Source organism: Sander lucioperca, chromosome 12 (assembly GCF_008315115.2).
Source record: "Sander lucioperca isolate FBNREF2018 chromosome 12, SLUC_FBN_1.2, whole genome shotgun sequence".
NCBI classification, from domain to species: Eukaryota; Metazoa; Chordata; class Actinopteri; order Perciformes; family Percidae; genus Sander; species Sander lucioperca.
In genome coordinates this window covers 35,581,029-35,588,862 of record NC_050184.1, presented here as the reverse complement: position 1 = coordinate 35,588,862, position 7,834 = coordinate 35,581,029, and positions in this window count along the sequence as shown.

Genomic DNA, 7,834 nt, shown 5'->3' with positions numbered 1-7,834 from the left:
ATTGTCATTGTGCGGAGTACAAGTACAAATACAACAAAATGCAGTTTGCGTCCAACCAGAAGTGCAAAAAAAGCAGAAAAGTGCAACGTGATATACAAGTATAGACAGGTGGTGAATAGACAGGACAAGTCATCTTTATTTCTACAGCACATTTAAAACAACAGAAGTCCTTTTCTTTCACCAGGTGGTTTAAGATCTGATATATATATATATATATATATATATATATATATATATATATATATATATATATATGAGAGTCTCTAAAGTCACTATACAAATATAGAAAGAGGTAGGTTATTTGTTAAAAAGGAAAGTTAAATCATAAAACAGACATAGCACACAAACAAGACATCCACTGCACGATTCCTCCTTAAACTCAAAACTCAAGGCATTAAGTTCAATAATGGCTCTTTGATAAAAACTGTTTTTCAGTCTGCTTGTTCATGTTGTAATTGTCCTGAAACGTTTGCCCCAGGGCAGCAGTTCAATCAGGGAGGGTGTCGGGGTGAGATGATCTTTGAGGAGGGTGTCGGGGTGAGATGATCTTTGAGGAGGGTGTCGGGGTGAGATGATCTTTGAGGAGGGTGTCGGGGTGAGATGATCTTTGAGGAGGGTGTCGGGGTGAGATGATCTTTGAGGAGGTTTTAGGCTGTTTTAGAGGCAGCAGGAACCATAAAGATCCTCCAGGGAGGGGAGAGGGCAGCCAATGAGAAACGTTACATAACAAGCAACAATACCAAATGTAATACTAAACAACTGACATGATGTACGATGATGACAACGTATGTTTCCAATATTCCAAAGTTATGTGCCATAACAATGTGACAACTCTCAGGTGCAATAATAATACGATAATATCAATAATATCTATATTTACAAGTAGTTTTTATACAGTGTATGTTGCTGGTGAACTTTTGCAATTATAACTTTATTCATCTTACAGCTGTTTGGTCTTCTTATTTGTTCTTCTACTAAATATATATATATATACTATATTTGTGTGAATGCTGATTCAGAAAAATTCACCATATTGTTTAGAATTTGCTGAGTCATGTATATTCAAGTCTTATTTTAGGGATTCCTACTCAACTTAAACCTTAAAGAGCCCCTATTATACTATATTTCAGCATCATATTTGTTGTGTTGGGGTCTACTAGAATATGTTTACATGCTTTGATGTTTAAACAACTTATAATATTTCTCATTCTGCCCGTTGCTGCAGCTCCTTCACCTGAAACACTCTGAGCACTTGGCCCGCCTTCCTGAAAAGCCCAGTCTGCTCTGATTGGTCAGCTGGTCCACTCTGTTGTGATTGGTCAAGCAAATTAAAACCAGCCACTGGGCGGGCTGTGCCTGCTCTATGAGCAGTAGGGTTACATGACTTCAGATCTTTTAAAGTCGACTCTGATGTGATGAAAGTCAAGTCGCTGTCGACCAGTCGATGATGACGTCATTGACAGGAATCAGGAGGGAGGAAGGGAAGACTGTGGGATCCTCACACTAAGCTGACGTTATGTCGTTACGTGTCAGGATCCCACAGTCTCTCCATTCTCTCTGCTGATTCTTCATGTTCAGGTTTCAACTTTGGTCTTCATAAAAGTTCACTTTTTTGAATCAGCAGCTTATAAAAACTTAAGTTCTGGGTTCTTGACCCTGATGGTAGTGAATATCAGCACACAGCAGCTTTTAGACATGTTTCTGTTGTTTGCTAGCAGACAGAATAGAAGAGGAGGAAACCTTCAGGCTATACAAGTTAACGGAGAGCAGAGACTCTCTCAGACTGGGAGGGACGTCTGGACTGGAGATAAGCTGCAGAAAATGGATGGATACAACTAGATGTGATGCAAACAGAAATGCTTCTATAATTATAATTTAATAATATATTATAAGACACAATCATTGATCACACTTTAAGTTTCTTCCTTCTTTGCTTTCGTCTAAAGTAAAAAATGTTCACCATTAATGTTTTTTGTGTGAATAAAATTTAAATAATGTGAAAACCATGAAAACTGGTCAGGGGTAAACAAAGGTGAGAAGGATGCGGTTGACCTCCGACCCTAAATGTTATCAGTCATTAGCCTAATAAAATCACAGGAGGAGGGACGGCCTTGCATCCATATACCTGGATTGTATCACCCTTTAATATCTACCCTTGTATTGATTTTTTAAGAGGCTTGCTTTGGTGAAGCAGTTTCTTAGCGGGCGGGGGTCCGTGCACGAAGATAGACGAGTGAGGACGGTGAATTGGAAGCGAGGTGATTATGGATGAATCTACCAGTTGCTGTTAAACTCATATCAGCTCAGGCAAATTGGTATCCAGTAGGTTCTTTGCTCTTGATGCACAGGACTGATGTACAATTATCATACAGCGTTAATGACTGCTTGAACTTTATTTGGGTGCGCTTTTCTTTCTTTTCTCTATTTTTCATACTCACTGGGGGAGATATTTTCGCACTATTTAAAGGTCTGCAATGGACATGGCACTCTATGGGCTACCCTACGGTGCACTCCTTTGTTAGCTGTTGTTGGAACGGTAAGATATAATTTACCTTTTATAATCGTGAAACTTTCGAGAAAGTTTCCAGGTTCCGTTACATGGTCCAGCTGTGCGTTCGGTAACGTTTGTAAAAATGTAACACATTATGCTTGGGGTTTTTTTGCAAATAGCCTATACGACTTAACTATAGGAGTAGAAGGAGGATTGTGGGGTGCGGATGGGGGGGGCGGTAAGTGAGCCGTCAATGGGATCCCTTAGGAGTTGTCTTGTCTTATGGGCGGTTATGCCCACCTATTTACTATGTGTTGTTCTGTTATGTTCAGTTTATGTTTGTTTGACTTAATGTAACTTGAGCTTTACACAGGACCCGCCATTGAACTGAACCTAGAATCCAGTCTCTTAAACCAATCAGACACTAGCGCACACAGTCCAGACAGGAGGAGGGCGAGATGTTTGCCTGTCCACAGTATGTTAATTTGTACTATCTTATGAATACGTTCAAAGTGGTATCATGGAATATTGCAGGCTGCCACAATGCTGTTAAGAGGAGAAAGATTCTTACCTACTTAAAACAGAAGAAGACAGATGTTGTTTTTATTCAAGAGACCCATCTGAATGAGGAGGAATCACTCATATCATATTGATTAGGAAGAACATAAACTTCCAGGTACTTAAACAACATGCACATCAGGAAGGTAGATGGGTAATATTGGAGGCTGTATTGGAGGGTCAGAGGTTGACTTTTGCTAATTTATATGCTCCTAACACCTCACAACCACAATTTTTCCATGAAGTTTGTGATGTTATAAGGAGCATAGGAAATTATAACATTATCATTGGTGGGGTCTTTAACCAAGTTAGGGACCTTTACTTAGATAACTCCTCCAGGCCTAGGCAATTTAATGATCCATCTTGCGCCGCTATAGATGTAATGTCAGAGGAACTGGGACTAGTTGGTATATGGAGGCTGTTTCATCCTCAAGAAAGAGATTATACATGTTTCTCTCTCCCACATTCTACCTATTCTAGAATAGACTACTTTCTAATTTCTCACTCTCTGGTGGATCAGATTCCTAATGCTACTATTGGAAACATAGTTTTAACTGGCCATGCCCCTGTAGACTTAAGGTGGCGCCTAAATAATTCACTATTAAATAATGAAGATCACTGTGGATATATCAGAGCAGTAATGAAGGATTTCTGGGAATTTAATGAAGGTTGTATTGAGGATGTTGGGATTACCTGGGATGCCTTTAAGGCATATGTAAGGGGGCGACTTATTCAATACAGCTCATTGATAAAACAAGCTGAGAGGGATAAATTATTAAAATTAGAAGAGGATATCAAAGAACTAGAAAGACAACACATGTGTCACCCTCAGCAGGAAACTTGGGCTAAATTAAATACATTAAAGTTTGAGATGAACATCATACAAAAAAAGTTGAATTTGCTTCATTCTGTACGAATCAAAAGTATTATGATCAAGGTGAGAGAGCAGGTAAAGATTTAGGGCATCGGGTGAAACAGATGCAAACTTCTAACATTATTCCCTCGGTGTTTGATAAAAATGACAAATTAATAACATAAAAAAGAGATGAATGAGGTATTCAAAACATGTTATCAAGAGCTGTATACATCCCAGGGGAATGTGGAGGAATCAAAACTGACAGCAGTCTTCTCTTCTATTTCAATTCCTACGTTAACCGAGGATCCAAAAATTCCTTAGAAGGGGAGGTGACATTAGTGGAAGTCAAACAGGCCATTCATAGTCTGAGGTTGGGTAAGACGCCAGGCAGTGATGGGTTTCCATCAGACCTTTATAAAAAATGTGTAGAAGACTTAGCTCCAAGACTAGTTGCTGTCTACCAGGACTCCTTGCAGAAAGGGAGACTGCCAGCAAGTATGAGATCAGCTGTTATCACCTTACTTCATAACAAAGGGGAAGACCCTCAATATTGTGGAAATTATCGGCCTATTTCATTAACAGTGTTGGGGAAGTTACTTTTAAAAAGTAGTGTTTGCTCGTTACTCATTACTTCTTAAAAAAAGTAATCCGTTACTTTACTTAGTTACCCCCTATGGAAAGTAACTTTTTACTTTACTCGTTACTTTTAAAAGCAGGCGTCTCTGTTAATTATACCAAAACTATCTTTGACCATAAAGCCGATCTCTGGTTCATCAGTGAAGTGTCTGAACTCCACTGCAGGCTGGATTCTCTCCTCACAGAGGGACGGCTGATTCATTATGAACCAGTCCAGCGCGGGTTGAATGCCCATCAGCAGGTCATCACGTTACACGGTGTTAGTGTATACTATGTAATGTCTGTATTGAATTGTACCGGTCGCGCAGCTACGATGGTCCGTGCGTTGATGTACACATGCAGCCTCTTTTCTGGAAATCCTTGCGTGTCCTTGCGACCGACACAAGTCCACAGCGGTCCGCTGTGTGTATGTATAACACCATCTCCACCGCATCCATCTGTGAGGTTGTCAGCTTTGTGTCTGCCTGTGAGCAGCTGAGAAGGCAGCGTCGCTGTCGCTGTCCCTGGGAAAAGTAACGTTGCGCCGAATTGAAAAAGGAACTACGTTTAGATAGATAGATAGATAGATAGATAGATCTTTATTATATCTTTAATATATATATCATTGTATGCGATACAACGAAATTCTGTTGGAGCAATCCTCTCCAAATAGCAGCATAGAGTAAAAAAATTAAGATAACACATTCTCAATAAATAGATAAAAACAGCTAAAAACAGTGAACACAGCAGTTATTGCACAGAGTCCGATTGCACTGAGGGGGTGCAGAGATGTGTGTATTTTTATTTATGTATTTTGTTTTTTATGTTTGTATGTGTGGATGTGTTTATGATTTTTATAATATGTTCACAGCTCTGGGGAAGAAGCTGTTCCGGAGTCTATTTGTGCGTGTGCTGGGGGTTCTCAGTCTGCCTGAGGGGAAGGTGGTGAGCGAATGAACGTTTGAGGGGCTTAACATACTCAAAAAGTCACCAAAAATGGTGGTCTGTTTAACGTAGACACACAAAACTTGGTTTTTCTATTCAGTCCCGGCGTTATGGGCGGGCTTTAGGGGGCTGGCTCCGCCCCCAGAGTCAGCTGTGCCCTCCCTGGACGGACAAGCCTTTTTTTTAACTGATGACTGACGAGCCTGTCACCAATCCCACAACAATGTTGTCCATGATTTAGGCTTCTTCTTACACGTTTAAGCCAGTAATCCAGTTTAGCCTTCTCAGCATTCACACACATTTTACTGCAGGAAAGCTCTAGCATCCTACACTAGGTCAGCTGTCAAAAATTTGGGGGTTACTTTTGATTGCAGCATGAAATTTGACAAGCAGATCAGTGATGTTGTTAGAATGAGCTTTTTCCAGCTTCGTCTCCTGGCTAAAGTTAAGCCCTTCCTCAACAGACACGATCTAGAAAAGGCAATTCATGCCTTTATTAGTTCTAGGTTGGATTATTGTAATGCTCTTTACGTTGGTCTGAATCAGACCTCCATCGCACGTCTTCAACTTGTGCAAATGCAGCTGCTCGCTTTTTAACAAAACATCTAGACGTGCACATATCACTCCCGTTCTCTACACCCTTCATTGGCTCCCTGTGCGTTTTAGAATCGATTTTAAGATTTTATTGTTTGCTTTCAAGGCCTTAAATGGTCTGGCCCCGGAGTATTTGTCCGAAATTTAACTTTGCGGGAGCACAACCGGTCATTGCGGTCTTCAAACCAGCAACTTTTAGAATTAAAGCTGCAAGCAGCGATGGACGGGCCCTCGCTCCCCTGCGCGCGTCGGGGTCACCGGCGGTCGCCGCTCCTTGCGACCGTGCATTTGCGCGGCACTCAGACACCGCAAATCGTCATCAATGAAAAGGGAACTCCCTGCAGCGTTCAATGATACCTCACACAATGGTCAACCTTAAATCGTTCAAACGTTATGAAAGGGAGCGTGGCTTAAGCATAGGGGGCGGGCCAAACAATCACCAATGAAGAAGCAACTCTGCTGAGTTCAATGACACCTCACACAAGACTCTTCCTTAAATGGGTCACCAGTTATAAAAGGGGGCGTGGCTAAATTATAGGGGCCGGGTCAACCCATCACCAATTAAAAAGGAAGTCTTTGCTGAGTTCAATGATACCTCACACAAGGGTCTACCTTAATCGGTTCAAATGTTATGAAAGGGGGCGTGGCTTAAGCTTAGGGGGCGGGCCAAAACATCACCAATGAAGAAGGAACTCTCTGCTGAGTTCATTGATACCTCACACAATGGTCAACCTTAAATCGTTCAAATGTTATGAAAGGGGGCGTGGCTTAGCCATAGGGGGCGGGCCTAACCACCACCAATGAAGAAGCAACTCTCTGCTGAGTTCACTGATACCTCACACAATGGTCAACCTTAAATCGTTCAAATGTTATGAAAGGGGGCGTGGCTTAAGCATAGGGGGCGGGCCAAACCATCACCAATGAAGAAGGAACTCTGCTGATTTCATTGATACCTCACACAATGGTCAACCTTAAATCGTTCAAATGTTATGAAAGGGGGTGTGGCTTAAGCATAGGGGGCGGGCCAAACCATCACCAATGAAGAAGCAACTCTGCTGTGTTCAATGACACCTCACACAAGACTCTACCTTAAACGGTACAAATGTTATGAAAGGGGGTGGTTATATTATAGGGGCCGGCTCATTATCACATGTAGACCACACATTCTAAGTTTCATGTAAATCGGATGATGTTTGTCATATAAGGCGCATTTCCTGTTGCCAGCGGGGGGCGCTGTATATGGCCTGTAGGTGTCCTCAGGCCTGGACCCTTGTCAATCGTGAGAATTTTCGGGCAGATACGACAACGTACACTCAAGTTACAACAATTTATTTGTTCATCGCTCAACACTCAAAATGGCCGCCACGCCCACACCATCAGACGAAAAGTTTTTCTTTTAATAACTTTTCATCTTTAAGGTGTTGGGATGATAGAGACCAAGTTTGAAGTACATCGGATGAAATCTCTAGGAGGAGTTCGTTAAAGTATAGCACCTTGACTTTTAGGCCTACTTCCTGTTGCCACTAGGGGGCGCTATGACTTTAAGTAAATATCGGCCTTTATTTGTCCTCAGGGTTGGACTCTTATGAATCCTGAAAAGTTTCGAGCCAATCGGACAATGTACACTCGAGTTACACCCACTTCCTGTTTCGGCGGCGAAACGCACAAAATGGCCGCCCCGCCACGGCCATGCCCTATGACGAAAAGTTTTTCTTTTAACAACTTTTCATCTTTAATGTCTTAAGATGGCACAGACCGAATTTGAAGTTGATCGG